This window comes from Grampus griseus, assembly GCF_964374135.1.
Source record: "Grampus griseus genome assembly, chromosome: 11".
In the NCBI taxonomy this organism is placed as follows: Eukaryota; Metazoa; Chordata; class Mammalia; order Artiodactyla; family Delphinidae; genus Grampus; species Grampus griseus.
This window is the reverse complement of record NC_139005.1, coordinates 5,724,554-5,742,639: the sequence shown is the minus strand read 5'-3', so window position 1 is coordinate 5,742,639 and position 18,086 is coordinate 5,724,554. Positions and strand designations below refer to the sequence as shown.

Here is an 18,086-nt window from a genome sequence, read left to right as displayed (position 1 = left end):
CCATCTTTGAGGCCAGCTCGGCCCCTGCGTTTCCCGAATCCTCGATCATCCCAGTCTGCGCTGGCCCTCCCTCTCAGCGCTCCTGTAGCAGTTGCTTTCTGAGTCACCTGCTAGACTCTGATCAGACGTTGTCCCGGATGGTAATTTCATGTGTGTGTCCCGGATGGTAATTTCATGTGTGTGTCCCGGGTGGTAATTTCATGTGTGTGTCCCGGGTGGTAATTTCATGTGTGTGTCCCGGGTGGTAATTTCATGTGTGTGTCCCGGGTGGTAATTTCATGTGTGTGTCCCGGGTGGTAATTTCATGTGTGTGTCCCGGGTGGTAATTTCATGTGTGTGTCCCGGATGGTAATTTCATGTGTGTGTCCCGGATGGTAATTTCATGTGTGTGTCCCGGATGGTAATTTCATATGTGTGTCCCGGGTGGTAATTTCATGTGTGTGTTTTTGTTTTTGGCTGAGCCGCAAGGCATGCGGATCTTAGTTCCCCGACCAGGGATCGAACCCTTGCCCCCTGCAGTGGAAGCACGGAGTCCTAACCACTCAACTGCTAGGGAATTCCCAGTAATTTCATGTTTCATGCATCTTTTTAAAAAAATGTCCCCCAGTAGATGATCAGCTCCTGTAGTACCCACAGTAGGAGCCCAAAGAACGAACACTGGGATGGGCACAATTGCTATGTGGAAACCCGTTTAATCCTCAAACGGCCCTCTGAGGTTGAGAGTCTTACTATGTCCATTTCACACATGGGGAAATGGAGGCCGCATGAATTCACTTGCTGGGAAGCAGCGGAGCCGGGATTTGAGCCCAGGGGATCTGGCTCCAGGACCCGGGTGCTGAACTACCTCTGCACGGCGTAAATGGCTGTGTTAACATGGGTGCTCTGTCTTTCTTGTCCTTTGGTTGTGGAGGTGGGTGAAGGGACTGCAGGTGACACCCGAGGGGTTGTGCCATCTTGAAGGTACCCCCCCCGCAAGCTGAGCGTCTGAGTCTTTGGGGCCGAAGACAGGTGGAGAGTTTGCGTCTTGGTCCTGCCTTTGCTGGAGCCTGTCCTTCTGAGGCTCCCTTTTCACAGCTGCGGAGCCGGGAGGGTGACTGCTTTTCCTCCACCACGGGGAATGGGGATGGCTGCTGACCTCTGTTCTGGGTGATGGTTCTAGATTCCCGGGGGTGGGGGGGCGATTAGAGGCTGGACACAGGGCTCCTTCTAGATGAGCTGTGTGTGTGCGTGCGTGTGTGTGCGTGTGTGTGTGTGTGTGTGTGTGTGTGTGTGTGTGTAGCAGACCTGGGATCTTTGTGTGTGTGTGTTCAGGCACATATGGGCAGGTGAAATATAGTTAAGATGAACATGAATGTAAGAAACTGTGGCTGGCGTCCCCCTGGGGCCTGTGGGAAGGGTTCAGAAAGAGGGGACATCGCCGTGGAGTATTGCAGAGAGATGGAGTTTGGACCCCGTGGTGGGGCACAGGAGGCCCCGGTAAGCCGGCTTCTGCTGATGCCCATCACCGTTTCCCCCCTTCTGGCAACTTACATGCTTTAGCCATTTTGTACTGCTCTTTTTGTCTTTTTTCCTTCTCTCTCTTTCTTACTAACTCTTTTATTTTGGAATAATTTCAGGTTTACAGAAAAGTTGCAAAGATAGTACAGCTTCCCCCCAATGTCAACATCTGAAAAAAAAGTGATTTGTCAAAACTAAGTACAGTACTATTAACTAAGCTGCAGATGTTATTCAGATTTCACCTGTTTTTCCACTAATGTCCTCTTCCTGTCCCAGAGTCCAATCCAAGATCCCACATTGATTTAGCACTTTGAATTCGTTTTAATTCTCTGAACGCCCTGGGCTCATTCCCGCCTCTCTTCCTTTGACTCTGTCATTCTCTTTGTCTACGGTAAATTTCCTATTCCCAGCAAACTCCTATTCATCCTGCAGCAACCCCTCTTTCAGTCAGGGATAATATGGGGAGTGGGGCTTTGGGATCTGGCTGTTAGCAATATTAAGTGGGGAGAATTTCCACTGCTCCTTCCGTACTCAGGATCTCTTTGACTCTCATTTTTTTTTTTTTTTGATAAATTTATTTATTTATTTTTGGCTGTGTTGGGCCTTCATTGCTGCGCGCAGGCTTTCTCTAGTTGCCGCGAGTGGGGCTAGTCTTCGTTGCAGTGCATGGGCTTCTCATTGCAGAGCGCAGGCTCTAGGCACGTGGGCTTCCATAATTGTGGCGCATGGGCTCAGTAGTTGTGGCTCGTGGGCCCTAGAGCACAGGCTCAGTAGTTGTGGCGCGCGGGCTTAGTTGCTCTGCGGCATGTGGGATCTTCCCGGACCAGGGCTCGAACCTGTGTCCCCTGCCTTGGCAGGCGGATTCTTAACCACTGCGCCACCAGGGAAGTCCCACTCTCATCTGGTTTTTATGTAACCTTCTTTATGCAAGTCCAAGCACATGCTGGTGCATGCTGTTGCTTACTCCCCGCTCCCCCAGCCATGGTTACTCAAGGTGCTGCGTCTGCAGGTGACCTTCACAGGATCCTGCAGACGGCTGAAGGCAGAGAGGGCACAGAGCTCAGGTCTCTCACGTCTGGGAGTCTCAGCGGCTCCTCTGTCCTTCGTGATTACCCGCCTGTGTGTTCTTCCGCTGTCCGGTCTGGGGGTGCTTTGGTGTAACACTAGGCTCGGTTTGGTGGGTGGTGGGTTTCCTGTGGTTTCTCGGCCGGCTGCACGTTTAGATAAGGTTGCATCGTCCTTTTATTGATTTATTTATAAAGTCCCCTTTGGGGACTTTCCTCAGGATGCTGCAGCCTAGGCTGGCGCTGGTGTCCCTGCAACCCTTCCACCTACCTCTGCCAAGCAGACCAGGAAACCCCCCAGAATGTTGGACCCCTGGGCTCCCTGACTCCACCCACCTCCGGGGGCTTCGGCGGGGCCCCCCCTCCCCCACCCCCCTCCTCTCTGCTCCTGAGTCCCCTGCTTGGGATGGTCTTCTTCACCCCCATCCTTTAACTCTCCACACAGCATTAGATTTGCATTGTCTCCCGAATTTAACTTCTGTGTAGATCATTCATTTACATGATTGAGAAATAAAGATATAAAAGTGTAGAGAGGGAAGAGTGTATCTCCTGGAAATTGTTATAGGTTGAGAGAAATTTAGGACTCACCTCAACCCAGTACAGCATGAGGGCCTTGTCTGGGTCCTGATCCAAATGAACCAATTATTAAAAAAAAAAAAAAGTTTGTAGGCAGTTAGGGAAATTTAAATATAAACTAATTATTAGATGATAGTAAGAAACTATTTTTAAGTTTATTAGGTGTGATGATGGAGTTGTGGTATACTTCTGAAAACCCCCTGTCTCTTAGAGCTACATACTGAAGTTTTTAAAGCTAGAGTGATACGATGTGTGGGATTTGCTATACATTTTCAGTCCTTTCCCAAAAGGTGGGGAGATAAATGAAACTAGAAGGCAAAACGGTGGTAACTGTTGATGCTGGGTGACAGGTAGAAGGATTCACTAGACTATTCTCTCTAGTTTTGTGTGTGTTTGAACACTTCTGTGATAACACAAAATATCCCCATCCAGCCTTGTCCCCCATCAGCCTGGTTCTCCTCCAATAACCAATGCTGGTTTTATGTATCCTTTATGCAAATACTAATACATATAATTACTCACTCCTCCCTCCCTCCCCTTTTAAGTACCTTGCTACTGGTGCATTTGCTTTTTCCCCACTTTATTATAAGTGCTAGGCAGAATAATGGCCCCTGAAACGCCCACACCCTAATCCCTGGAACCTTTGAATGTGTTGAGATGGGGAGGTGACCCTGAATTACCCAGGGGGACCCAGTCTAGTCATGGGGATCTTTAAAATCAGAGTCTTCGCTGGCTGTGGTCAGGGGAAGTATGAGTAAAGGTCAGAGAGACACGGCAAAGCCAGCTTTGAAGCCGAAGGAAGGGGCCACGTACTGAGGGTTGAGTATGGCCTCCTGAAGCTGGAAAAGGCAAAGAACTGAATTCTCCGCTGGAGCCTCCAGAAGGGAAGGCAGTCCTGCTGACACCTTGATTTTAGCTCGCACTTCTGACCTACACAAATGTTATATAAACGTGTGTTTAGGTTTGTGCTAATTTGTTAAGCAGCAATAGGAAACAATTACGTTCTGTCTTGGAGCTATTTCTGTGTCAGGGCAGAGATGGCAGAAGCACCAGCCTGGAGTCTGACAGATCCGGGCTTGAGTCCCAGCTCTGCCACGTTCGCTGTGCAATTTTGGGCGCGTTACATCCCTTCTCTGGGCCTGTCTCCTTGTCTGTAAAAAGGCGATAAAAGCACCTGTCTCACGGGGTGCTCTGAGGGTTAAATCCTACAATGCATCCGAAACATTCAGCACAGTGTCTGGCACATAGTAAATGCTCAAAAAAAAAAAAAAAAAGCTGTGAATAACACTATTAACACTATAATTATTAGCGCAAGGCACTTTCCCTGGGTTCTCCAGGCCCCATTGTCCTGTCTTTTGACTCCTTATAAACCTGGGAGGCGGCCCGTAAGTTAGCCCTTGTTTCTGCAGCAAACACCCTCTCTTGCCTGGGTCTGGCGTGCTTGCTTCCCTCTGTGTGGGAGCCCTATTTCCCTAGAAGTTACTCAGCAGCCTGAGGACCGGGCTCTGTTCCGACCGCTTGGTGCTGGATATCAGGGTTGCAAACGGCTTGAATGCTTGATCCATTAGCAGGCAGCTTCCAGAGATGGTTCCCTTCTTCCCAGACTCAAGGTTCCCTCCTTCCCACACCAAGGACAGGTCAAGGGCAATGTCAGACCCAGGCAGGCTAGGCTCCCGTGCTGCTTCCACATGGCACAGACCCTGAGAGTGATGGGAACCTCCTGGATCCCTCTCACGGTCCCCAGCAGCCAGCTTTTGCACGAGCTTGCCGCTTCCTGAGGCCGGCCACTTACTGTGGGTAGTTCTGGTTATTACAAAGGTTTCCTCCCCGCCTGTGACCCCTGTCCCTATTCTGCCCTCTGGGGCCACCTGGAAAGGGTCTGCTTCCCTTTCTGCCTTTTAGATGAGTGACGGGTGGCAGAAGGAGTGCAGGCTTGGGGGGCAGAGCCTTGGGGTCCAGTCTCAGCTCTGCCACTGACATGCTGGGTGGCCTCGGGATTATGTGAGTCTTTTGTGAACCCTGTTTTTTTCCTTCCTCCCTTCCTTCCTCCCTTCCTTCCTCCCTTCCTTCCTTCCTTCCTTCCTTCCTTCCTTTCTTCCTCTCTCTCTCCCTCCCTCCCTTCCATCCTTCCTTCCTTTCCTTTTTTCTTCCTTCCTCCCTCCCTCCCTCCCTCCCTCCATCCTTCCTTCCTTCCTTTCTTCCTTCCTCCCTTCCTTCCTTCCTTCCTTCCTTTCTTCCTCTCTCTCCCTCCCTCCCTCCCATCCTTCCTTCCTTTCCTTTTTTCTTCCTTCCTTCCTTCCTTTCTTCCTCTCCCTCCCTCCCTCCCTCCCATCCTTCCTTCCTTCCTTCCTTCCTTCCTGCCTTCCTTCCTTCCTTCCTTCCTCCCTTCCTTCCTTCCCTCCCTCCCTGCAGTGGCAGCACGGAGTCTTAACCCCTGGACCACCAGAGAAGTCCAGAATCCTGTTTTCATAATCTGTCAAAACGGAGCGAAATACCCACCTTTCAGGATCGTTGTGGGACCCTGTGGAAAACACCCCCGTCTAGTGAACACCCAGTAAGTGCTGTGTCCCTTCCCTCCACTCCAGGCCACTCCTGGGCTCCTTAACTGCTCCCTGGGGAGGAGGTTTGGAGGCGGCCCCACCCCTCTCTGCTACTCTGGCAGGGATGGGCCAGCCTCCAGGGTTGGCCTGCAGTAACGCCTGGAGTCTTTCTTCTGCTGCGGGACAGCCTCTGCCTCAGTCCTTCCCTGCCCGACTTCTGCCTTCTCTGGGCTTCGGCTTCCCAGCTGGGAAGAGGAGAGAGGTCTCCTGTTTGGGGGGAGCATCATCCTATCTCACTGCTGAGACGGAGGCCCGGCCAACCCCTCCCTCGCCTCTTCTCTGGCCTCACTGTGCCTGGGGGCGCGGAAACTCCCCTCTCCTCTGCCACAGTCCCACAGATGCTAGCGCTCCGCTCGGCATAGAAACACGGCTTATTTTTAGTTCTGGCCCTGGTCCATCACACGGTACCCCTCCCTGCGTGAACTTGTCCAGATCTGTTTAGAACCACAGGAATGCTCTCGGTCAGTGCATTTACATGGGCTCCGCTCCTATTTCTCTCTCTGGTGGCCCCGGTTGCTTGTTCGCAGTCTGTTTCTGCCACAGACACTCTCCAGCGTGCCTCCCAACTCCTTCCCCATCTCCGCTACCCGCCCCCGCCCCTCCCTCCAGAAGAGAGGAACAGTCCCAGGAAAACCCCGAAGCTGGAAGGGACAAAGGAAGGCAGCGGCGTGTCGATGCACACCCGCCCCACGCACGCGTGCACGCGCTGTGTCCTGCTTTCCATGGCACGGGGCTGGCCGTGGCTGGATCAGCTCAGTTCTCCGAGGCAAAGTGGTTAACCGAGGTATTACGACACTTTCCCCCTCAATTTAAATTTATGACGAACAAACAAACAAGCACCCGCTCTGGGGACAAAGAGTCAAAAGCCGGCCCTGACGCAGAGCGGCAGGCTTCTAAGCTGAGGCAGGCGGCGTCTCCCCAGGGCCGGCAGAGAACACTCCTGCGTTCCAAGAGCCTTTAGCAGGAAGCCCACTGTCAGCGTAGCCCCTGCTGGGGATTGTTCCACTTCTGATTCTAGACGGGAAGCTCCTTGCGGACATGGGACATTTTGTTCTCAACTTTTAAAATCTCCAGTTCCTCAGGGTTAAACCCCAATTCCTCAGGGCCTGTGATATGATGCCCATACCTTAACGGTGCATCTGGTCCCCACTCACCCTCCCCCAACACACACACCCTGGACACTAGGTTGTTTCTTTTTTAAAATATATATATATTTATTTATTTTTGGCTGCATTGGGTCTTCATTGCTGCGTGCGGGCCTTCTCTGGTTGCGGTGAGCGGGGGCTACTCTTCGTTGCAGTGCATGGGCTTCTCATTGCGGTGGCTTCTCTTATTGCGGAGCACAGGCTGTAGGCGCGCAGGCTTCAGTAGTTGCGGTGCGCGGCTTCAGTAGTTGCAGCACGCGGGCTTTATTAATTGTGGCTTGCGGGCTCTAGAGCGCAGGCTCAGTAGTTGTGGCCCATGGGCTCAGTTGCTCCGTGGCATGTGGGATCTTCCTGGACCAGGGCTCGAACCCATGTGGCCTGCATTGGCAGATGGGTTCTTTTTTTTTTAGAGTTCTTTTATATATATTTTAAATATACATGTGCAATACATTAAAATATATAGAGATGTGTGAATATATATTTACATATATATATGTAAATGAATAAATACATATATGTATATCTATCTCACAGAGGGCATACATACGCACGCTCTCATGTCTGTGCACATACCCCAACAGGACCCATCTATACGTAAACCGGATGCAGTCCATATCAGGCCAACTCAGACACAAATGAGAGCCCTGACTTAGCAGATTGCAGACTGCAACTGCATTGGAGCAACCGTTCAGTTTCTTCTACCACGTGTAAGGCCATTTAGAAATACACTGAGAAGACCTCCTTTGGGTGTGTGGCAGAGCCCAGGGCCCCTCTGGCAGTGCACGGTTTGCCTGAGTAAGGACTGCAGGATTGAGATGTGAAGGAGCTATCAAGGAGGAGGGACTTGTGTTGTTTTGGGTCCTGAAACTAATAAGCAAACTTCCGTAGAATGACTTTAGCTCCAGGAGCAATGCACTAGTGTCAGAATCCTTACTGATCTCAGCTTTAAGCAAATTTCAGGAGGAAGCGAAGAGAAGTGTGTGTTGCTGCCACTCGTCACCATCCAGCTTGACCCAGAGAACCGGGCACAGCTTTTAGGGGTGGATAAGTTCAAAGGTCAATCAGGCAGACTTGTAAGGTAAAAAGAAGTTACTTAAATGGAAGGACTTGAAAGCAACATGAGAGGTGACAGGTACTGGTTTGGGTTTATAAATGTTCCAAGAAGCCAAACCTTGTGTATGGCATCATTTGCAGCGATATCATTAACATTATTAATGATCATCATGACATATTTATAGATACAAAAATAGAGCAAAGCAATTCTAGAAGAGGAGGTGAAAGAGAAGGTGAGGGTCTCTGTGCAGCCCAAATGTCAGCACACTTCAGGAAGCTTCAGAACCAACAAAGACTGAGAGGCACGTATTCCTGCAGTGTAGCCAGCAAGGGGACATGCATGTCCTCTGCTTCTTCCCCCGTGTGTGACTGTACATTTCCCCAGCTTTCCCCCCTGTAGTACGTATCCACGCACACTTGAAAAGAGTGACAGGTGATCCTTAACCACCGTGCCACCAGGGAAGTCCCTAGGGTGTTGCTTGAAGCTGGTGGGCACGCTGCCCCTCCGACCTGGCCTCCCGCTGCTCCTTCAGCTGATCCGTCTCCCCCACTCCTTCCCTCTCTGGGGCTCGCTCCAAAGAACCCGTACCGGAGATGGCTCCTTGGCTGGAGGCGTGGCACAGCCCTGCCCACTCCATGCATCCCTGTCGTCTCCCCTGCTTTGCTCCCTCTGTTGACTTTATCACCAGCTGACATGGTATATGTTGATGTTTCTGGTCTTTGTCTCCATCCACTTGAATGTGAACTTCACGGGGGCCGTGGCGAGTCCTTACGTTTGCCGCTGTATCTCCAGGGCCTAGATGGCGTCCACGGTGGGTGCTGATACTTATTTGTTGAAAGGGAAGCAAGGGCTCAGTATGTGTGGATGGATGAGTGACTTATAGTGGAAGCCTCTCAGGACAGCTGGGCCCCTGGATAAGGGACCGTCCAGGGAGGGAGAGCTGAGCCCGTGTAGCATCCCCCTACCCAAGAGGGCTGAGTGACCACCTGCTAGCAAAGGCAGGACACACAGAGAGGGGAGGGCTGGTGTGTGTGGGCTCCCCAGAAGGCTGTGTCAGGCGTGGCCAGAGACGAGGGTCCCTGGTCGGCAGCCAGCCCTTGCAGCCCTTCCCTTCCTGTCCAGTGAGTCAGCCAGGCCTGGAAGCGTGCTAGGGAAGTGGCGCTCCCAGGAGTGCAGCAGGGCTAAGGGTCAGCAAAACAGGAACCTGCTCAACTGCCCTCCCCCTCTGCCCATCAGAAGGAAGCACCCCGCCCGCATCTCCATCGCAGGCTGCTGCGCCCCAGAAAGTGAGAGGACGCATCTCCGGCGTTTCGGCCCCCAGCCTGTGGTCCTCTGTGATGCCCCCGAGGAAACGATGCAAAGCCCCTCCTGCCCGCTGATGCTCGTCTCCTGGTCCCTTGATTTCTGGAGTTCAGGCTAGAAGGGGAGGGCGAGCTGCCTGTGCGGACCCTTCTGCTTCTGGCTTTCTTCAGCTGTTGTCTTGTTTCCCCCTCCCCTTCTCCCCTTCTTGTGGGTCTCATCACACAGATTGTTTCCGGTTCAGTATCTGTCGCCCCTCTAGACTGCAGGTCCTTTGTGTTCATTTGCTGCTGTGTCCTCAGTGTGTGACACCCTGTTTGTAAATGAACGACTATGTGAATGAAGGAGGAAGGAAGGAATTTTGTCCCCTTGGGCTGGTCAGAGAGGCTTTGACAAATGTAGGTGCTTAATAAGCAGGGGCAGCAGGGTACCCCTCGTGATCACGCCAGCTGGTCCAGACCTCTCCCGTGTGGGGCTGTGTTCTGGAGAAAGTCCTGCTGAGGCAGCCCAGGTAGCCCTGGGGCTCTGGGGACAGGGTAGAGGGCCTGGTGGATAACACTTTTTCCTCAGGTCCACACAACTCACACCTATAGCACTTTCCAGCAATAGAAAGGCCAAGGAGAAAGGCTTCCCATATTATGTAAGGCAGAGCCTGAAACTGGATTGGGAGAGGAAAGTGCGGGGGCTACTGGGGTACATGCCCCTCTTTCTCTTTACTCCTGCCTGCGTGCTTCTCTGTTGTGGGACCAGAAAAAGGCAGGGGGGATGAGAAGGACACAGAAGTCTTCTCCTCATCTTTTATTCATCTATTCAGTGAATATTTATGGGCCGACTATGTGCCTGACAGTGCAGTTGAGCCAAGGACGGAGAGCTGAGTAGACTCAGTCCCCAGCCCCAGGGAGCTCACAGCTGGGCAGGGGGACAGACAGGCAAACGGCCCCAGGACAAGGCCACAGCTGCTCTGGCGGGCTCTATGTAGGGATGCTGTGGGGGCAGAGGAGATACTCTGAGTGTGGGACTTGGTGCAGTCTGCATGGAGGAGGTGCCATCAGAAAAAGGCCTTGAAGGATGAATAGGAGTTCGACAGGTAAAGAAAGGGAGGGGGTGGGGAAGAGAGAGAGTACACTACAAGCCGAGGGAGTAGCAGCTGGCAAGGCGGGAAGTTGGGGACGGGCTCTGTCGGTCTGGGGTAAGGGGCTTGGGCGTCAGGGTGGTGAGAGAGGGGACCGGGGTCGGAGGGAGAAAGTGTGGCCAGAGCACCTGCTACTCCAGGCTGAGAACTTGGGCTTGCTCCCGAGAGTGGCGGGCGGGGGTGAATCTAGGCCTCACCCTGGTGTGCTGGTTATTTTCTGTTTGCCTCCCTCTGCCAACCCTCTCTAACCTGCTCTGACCTTGTACACTGCTTCACCCGGCCTCCTGGACCATCTGTTTGGAGGGCAGGAGGAGACCGACGTTGGGGTATTTATCGTCCGGGATCTCAAATTTCCTTTAAGACTCTCTCCCTCCCCACCCTCTCTCTGCCCTTTTGCTTTGGGTGCGGTTGATCCAGCTCTGTAATTCAGCCTCATTGGCCAAAGCCACGATGGATCACCAAAGCCACAGTGATGAGTTTGGGGAGGGATTTGGGCTCCACCCAGGGCCAGTGAGACTTAAGCTGCGGTTTCTGCGGGAGAGGTAGGGGTTCCTCCCTGATGAGCTTGAACCTGGATGCACAAACCCTGGAACCACGCTCTCCATTTGTCATCACATGTGGCCTGAGGAAGACAGCTGCTGAGAAATGGAGAGAATTCAGTCTTTGAGGTCCCAGGCAGGCTGCCCAGCCTGACCCCTGGACCTTTCAGTTAAGTGAGCTCCTGTTTCCTATTTTGTTTTTGTCGCCCCCCCCCTTTTTTTGGTCACTTGCAGCTGAGAGAGTCCTACATGAAGCAGTGGTCATCGTCAAGTTTTGCCTTCCATTCTAGTTCTCTTGGAGATGGTGCCGCAGGTAGAAGGTACCATGGGATTCAGTCAGAACATCACAGCTCTCCACTTAGGCTTCCCCTTCCATCTCGAGCCCGCGTTTGTAAAACAGCACTAACTACGCCTGCCTGCTCTGAAGGAAAAGTGAGAAAAGGAAAGGCATGTAGGGTGGTTTTCAAGCTTTAGTTATTGTTGTTAGAGTTTACGGTCCTTGAGGGCAGAAACTGAGGTGGTGTTTTTGTTTGTTTTGTCCGTCCCACAGAGACTGCCACAGTCCCTCAAAGAAACTGGATGTTCTGCGAGCATATACTCCCCATACGGTAGATGAAGGCCCGGAGATCACAGAGATGAAGCGTGAAGCCCAGGCAGGCGAAGACTCGGGAACCCGGTGTGCCGACTCAGCTGAGGACAGCAGTGAAGCCTCTGCTCTGAGGTGAGCAAGAGGCACCAGAGGAGGAGTCTGGCCCCAGGACCAGTTCTGTCACTGACCTGATGGGTGACTTGAGGTCACTTCAGCCCCCGGGCCTCAGTTTCCACGTCATTCAAATGGGGCCAAGCCTCACCTGCAGGGATCAGCGGGTTCTGTGTTGAAGAGCACACGTGGCCCCCCAGCGCCCTTGCTGCTTGCCGTGTGGAGCCGCGGAGCCACAGGGCGGCCTGGGGAGTGAGAAAGCTGGGGGGCGGGAGGGCCCTCTGCCCCTCCATCCACCTGGGTTCTTTGATTCCTGGGGTGTGAGGGTTTTTTTTTTTTTTTTTTTTATGTGGACCGTTTTTAAAGTCGTTATTGAATTTGTTACAATATTGCTTCTGTTTTATGTTTTGGTTTTTTTGGCCGTGAGGCATGGGATATTAGCTCCCCGACCAGGGATCAAGCCCACACCCTCTGCACTGGAAGGCAAAGTCTTAACCACTGGACCGCCAGGGAAGTCCCAGGGTGTGAGGTTTTGCAGACAGGCCTGTTCTCCCCAGGATGGGGCAGGAAGCTGAGACACTGAGGGGTTAGAGATTGCTCAAGGCCATGTGGCAGCGTCAGGACTCACGCCCCAGCTGGCCTAGCACAGGCCTCTGCCCACCTGTCTGGACAGCAGGTGCCCCCCAGGGCTGCCCACGGACAGCTGTGCTCCATAAGTTCCGAGGGGTGGGCTCAGGGCCCTGCCGGCCTGGCCGCTCTGAGGTGGCCTTGCTGCGGCCTGGCTGGTGAGGGCGCTGGAGGCCCAGGTTCCCTGCGGTTTCCTCGGGGTGGTGGTGCAGCCAGCGGTCCTGCGAGAGGTGGGGACTCCGAGGGGAGGCGCAGATGCTGTCTGTTTTGCTGGGCCTGGGCCCTGAGTGGCTCTTCCGGCCATTGTGCTCTGGGTCATGAACAGAGACCAGGATGCCTCTGTAGCCTTTGTAGTGGACGCAACACCCTGTACTTCCCGGCATGGCAAGGAGGCCCTTGAGTGTGGTCACTTACGGGAGGCCTCCCAGACCTGCCTTCCTCCCCTTCCCCTGGACTCCATCCTCCCCCAGAGGACGTGACCCTCTTCGTGGTGGAGGCCTCTGGCCACTCAGCTCTCCCCATGACGGGCAGCCGTGCGCCCAGATGTCCTTGGGTCCCGGCCACACAACAGATCAACAGCACAGTGAAAATTTTCTGACTTAAGGGCTTTACACACTAATCTTGTGAACAGTTCCACGAAATTGTCGCTGTAGTTACCACTCCTTCCCATTAAAATGAAGGAACCTGAGGCTTAGAGGGGTCCAGTAACCCCCCCAGGACACAGCAGCAGTGAGTGACAGAGCCAGGTCTCAGACCTCACGTGTCTGAGGCTGGAGCCTGTGTTCGTATCCGCCCGCCATTCTGCCCTCTAGTTAAGCCTAGTACTTTGTGTTTTAGAGGTGGGTAAGGATGAAACAGAGCCACTCATTCATAATTCATTTTTTTAAATAATAAACTTTTAATTTTAGAACAATTTTAGATTCACAGAATTACTGCACAGACGTAGTACAGAGAATTCCCGTACACCCAACGCCCAGTTTCCCCTATTATTGATATCTAACATTAATGTGGTACACACATCACTATTAATGAACCAATATCAATATGTTATTATTAAGTGAGGTCCACAGTTTATTCAGAATTCTTTATTTTTCCCCTAATGTTCCTTTTCCATTACAGGATCCCATCCTGGATCCCACGTTACCTTTAGTCATCCTGTCTCCCTGGGCTTCTCTTGGCTGTGACAGTGTTTCAGACTTGCCTTGTTTTTGATGGCCTTGACAATTGGGAGGAATTTTGCAGAATGTTCCTCAATTGGGATTTGTCTGATGTTTTTCTCATGATTGGGCTGGGGTTATGGGTTTTGGGGAGGAAGATCACAGAGGTCAAGTCCCATGTTCATTACATGTCAAGGGTATGTTCTATCACTATGACCTATGATGTCGGTGTTGACCTTGATCACCTGGCCGAGGCGGTGTTTGTAGCTGTGAAGTTCCTCTTCCTTTCCGGTACTTACAGTACTTGAGTTATGCTTTGGGCACTAGGAGGAGAAGCAGCTGGTGACTCTCCTGGGACTAGGGAGAGGGAGAGAGGGCATAGCAGGGTGATGGCAGGTCTCGTGGAACAGAAAGGGAATTTGCACCTAGCCCGGAGGAGAAGCGGATGGCCTTCCAGGCAGGCTTGTTGCAAGAGAAGAGAGACTAGGTCCAGGATGCGGGCGAGAGCAGCCGCTCAGCCAGGCTCAGCTGTAGGAGGGCGTCTAGGAATTCCCTGGAGAGCCGGGCGAGAGGAGCTTCAGCCCTGGACTCCTGTCTCATTTTCGTGGACTTCATCTCCCAACAAAGTGAGCTGCAATCATCACAGAGACACGCCCACGGAACTGAAAGAAGTCGCTGCTGTTCGTCTGTAAACTCCCCCCTATCTCCCCACTAGACCGCTCTGCCTGAGAGTTCAGGATACGTGCATGTTTCTTATAAATCCTGAAATTATTCTGCGGATCAGCGCCGTTAGATTGCACTATCCTTTGGGGTCGAAAGTGTAAACTTTGCAAGTAAATGTTTAAAATAGACCACAAGTTCCATAACCCTGCTTGGGGCATTTCTTCATTTTATAAAATATATGTACCGGTAATCTCAAAAGATGGAAGTGGCCTGGGCCTTCTTATGTGACCTCAGAGAGACCCTGCATCCTTCAACTTCAGGAGACTGGTGAGGGAAGGGGACTGGGGGGCCAGCTGGACCACGGCAGAGCTGGACTCCGTGGTCAAATCCTGTGTTTACGTGTGTCTGTCTGCTCAGAGTGTGAGCTAAGCGGGTGACACAGAATCTGGATAGTGGATCTGAGAGACTTTGGTCACAATTTTTTTTTTTTGGCTCCGCCATGTGGCTTGTAGGATCTTATTTCCGCGACCAGGGATTGAACCTGCGCCACGGTAGCGACAGCGCGGAGCCCTAACAATTGGGCCGCCAGGGAATTCCCGAGATGCTTTGGTTTGAAGTGGCATCTGTGGTTTTCAGTGCAGCTCCTAGCATCTGTCACTGTGCCTGGCGTTACACAGTCAGAGAGAAATACCTGTGGAGGTCTGGGGGTCTAGGAGGTGCGTGTTCAATGCAAATACCCCTAGGATAGGAAATGACTTTAGTTGTTGGCAACTAACACAGCAGTGGAGGGCCATCAGCTTCTTGAGAAGAGCAAGGTCCTGTGAGAGTGGGACCCAGGACAAAAGTGTGGAGAAGTGCGGAGGGCAGGGGTTCGAGAGCAGGGGTAGGGGAGACACGGTGGGGGGTGGTGGTGGAAGGGAGGCGCCAAGGGCCTTCACAGGCCTGTGGGAAGCGGCCCTGGTGACATCCTGTTTATAGCCGAGTGACCTCAGATGAGTCACCCCCGGGATTCAGTTTCCCCACTTCTGTGTGACATGGGGAAGGTCAGCCGGTCGGGAGGGGACTCTTTTCCTCATCTTCCCGTCACACACTTGGCGCCACCACCGCGGCCGCCATCGGCTAGCGGAATGCGCCGCGCGCAGGAGCGCACGGGGCTCTGGGCTGAGGGCTTGGGATCCATTACACCTGACTTCACTCTCACAACCCTGGGACACGGGTGCTGTTCCCGCCTTGGCTTTACAGATGGGGAAACTGAGCCTTCCAGAAATTGAATAACACACCCAGTGTCACGCGCCAGGGATGCGTGGGTGAAGGGCCTCCGCAGCTGGGTCAATCCTGGTCAGGGGTGCGCACACTTTTTCTACAAAAAGTAACTATTTTAGGCTTTGTGGGTGACATCGAGTCTTCTGTCCTCCTCCTACCTCTCTCTCTTTCTTCATCCGTTTAAAAACATACAAGCCAGGGCTTCCCTGGTGGCACAGTGGTTGAGAGTCCGCCTGCCGATGCAGGGGACACGGGTTCGTGCCCCGGTCCGGGAAGATCCCACATGCCGCGGAGCGGCTGGGCCCGTGAGCCATGGCCGCTGAGCCTGCGCGTCCGGAGCCTGTGCTCCGCAACGGGAGAGGCCACAGCAGTGAGAGGCCCGCGTACCGCAAAAAACAAAACAAAACATACAAACCATTTTCAGCTAGTGAGCTGTACACAAACAGGCTGCTGGCTGGATTTGGCCTTCAGGCCATAGTTTACTGACCCCTGTTAACAGGTAAACAGAGACGCAAGTTGCTGCAGAGTGGCGCCTCTTTCCAGCTTTCCGAGGGGATGTCAAATCCACTCAGAGACCCCGGGCCTGAGAGGGTGGCAGGGTTACCTGTCTGGTCCAGGTGGATGCCGGCTTCTCTGAAGATCTAGTGGGATGTGGGCACCAGGGTCTCTCTGCCCCTCACACCTGTCCATCCATCTGCCCAGCCTCCCCTCTGCTCCCTGCTCACTGGGGCTGGGCCCCTCTTCCTCCTCAGCACCCATCTCGCTTTCTTTTCTCCTGGGGCTTCTGCCCTCGCTTGGGTAAGGCCAGCCGAGAGGATCCACAGATCCATAGATCCACAGCTACTTGTCCCCAAGCCTTTTGCCAGACTGCCTTGGTGGCTGGTGTGGAGTGAGAGGCGCTGAGGCAGAGCGGGGAGAGAAGGCCTGGGGGTGGGGTGCTGCAGCCAGAGGGAGGAATGCCCCAGCCCGGGCAGGAAACTGGGAAACCTCTTTGTTCCTAAGCCGTCTCAGAGTCAAGGAGGTTTGGGAAAGGAAGCTCTGGTGTAAACACAGGCGACGATGTTTGTGTGCAGGGCAGGGGACCAGCCTGTGTGAGCCTGTGCAGAGGCAGCTTGGGAAGCGCTGGGGTCCCTGTTCTGGGCAGCGTAGAAAAGGGTTAAGCCAGGCCCACATGTGGGCTCAAGTCCTGACACCACCATTGACCCGCTTTGTGACCTGGTCCGGATCCTCAACCTCTCCTCGTCTGTTAAGTGGGAATAGCAATACCCAGCTCGGTAGGTACCCTAAATTTATTTGCAATCCCCCCAATCATTACTCAGAGTACTTCGCAGACTTTCGAGAGTGTGTGCAGAGCAGTGACAACTGTCAGTTGCTGGACACTCATGTTCCCAGCTGAACAGGGAGTAGCTCAGCCATCTTGCTTCAGCTCAGTCTCTCCTGTTCACAGTCTATTTGGTGCCACGTTTTTCTCACGTTTGTGTTTTCTGTTGGTGATTTCGCTGTTTAAAATGCCCCCCAAGCACAGCGCTGAAGTGCTAAGGTTCCCACGCACAAGAAGGCTGGGACGTGCCTTGTGGAGAAAGTACCTGTGTCACACCAACTTTGTTCAGGCCTGAGCTGTAGTGCTGTTGGCCGTGAGGTCAGTGTTAACGAAGCAACAGTGTATATTAAATAAAGTGTCTTTAGGGAATCACCTGGTGGTCCAGTGGTTGGGACTCCAAGCTTCCACTGCAGGGGGCACGGGTTCGATCCCTGGTCGGGGAACTAGGATCTCACAAGACGTGTGGCGAGGCCAAAAAAAAAAAAGTGTCTTTAAGCAGAAACACACATAAAATAAGCTAACATATTGACTGGATGATGAAAATGTGACCGCTCGTGGGAACCTTGCCCTCCCTGATTCCCCCCCACCCACCCCCGGGAGCACTGGTTCAATGTTCTCTAATTCAGTGTCCATAGTGACCTCATAGGACATCACTACCTAGAACGACAAGAATCAACTGTACTCACTCGTTCCATCATCACAACAACTCTTTGGGGCAGAGTCTCATTATCCTCTATATTTTGCTGATGAGGGCATGGCGGCACAGAGAGGTTGCCTAATTTGTCTGAGGTCACACAGGTCTAGGTGGCAGAGTTGGGATCAAAGCCAGGTAGTCCCTTCTGAATTAGGTAAAGCAAGATGCAGAGAACCTCAGGCAGTGCCCGCACATAATGTGTGCTCATCAGGCCTCTGCCATGTGGTACCACTCTGGCCGTGGTGTTGGAGGTCTCTAATGCCCATTCTGCTCTGATTTTCTAGGCTTTGTGATTTCTGCCAGTCCTTGCAAGCCTGCCCAGCACTGTAGGAGTGGGCTAGGTCTGCAGGGTGGGGGGTTATAGCTTCAGGAGTGGAAATTGCGACAGACAGGCTGTGGGTATGGGAGGAAGGATGCTGGGGGGCAAATGTCAAGGGCTCAGGTGGTGTCCCTGAGGAGCCCGGGGGGAAGCCTGCTGTCCCCTCTCATGGTGCCTTCCTCTCTCCCTCTCTCCCTCCTCTCCTCCTTTCCTTCCTCCCTCCTATCCTTCCTTCTTTCCTTCCTCCCTCCCTCGCTCCCTCCCTCCCTTCCTTCCTTCCTTCCTCCCTCCCTCGCTCCCTCCCTCCCTTCCTTCCTTCCTTCCTCCCTCCCTCCCTCCCTCCCTCCTCTCCTCCTTTCCTTCCTCCCTCCCATCCTTCCTTCCTTCTTTCCTCCCTCCCTCCCTCCCTCCCTCCCTTCCTTCCTTCCTCCCTCCC

At 53.2% G+C, this 18,086-nt stretch overlaps 1 long non-coding RNA gene across 3 annotated transcripts in view; it reads left to right on the top strand.

Annotated features, from left to right (window-relative positions):
* The window catches only part of LOC309830286, a 37,096-nt gene that overhangs the window by 7,532 nt on the left and 11,478 nt on the right, over positions 1–18,086 (top strand). For 2 of the 3 annotated variants that reach the window (XR_014297467.1, XR_014297468.1), the window contains exons 2-3: positions 5,550–5,691; positions 11,457–11,947. This is a non-coding gene — a long non-coding RNA (uncharacterized lncRNA). Of the gene's footprint in view, positions 1–5,549; positions 5,692–11,456; positions 11,948–18,086 lie in introns of those variants that run through there. The other variant, XR_014297466.1, reaches the window with a different exon arrangement.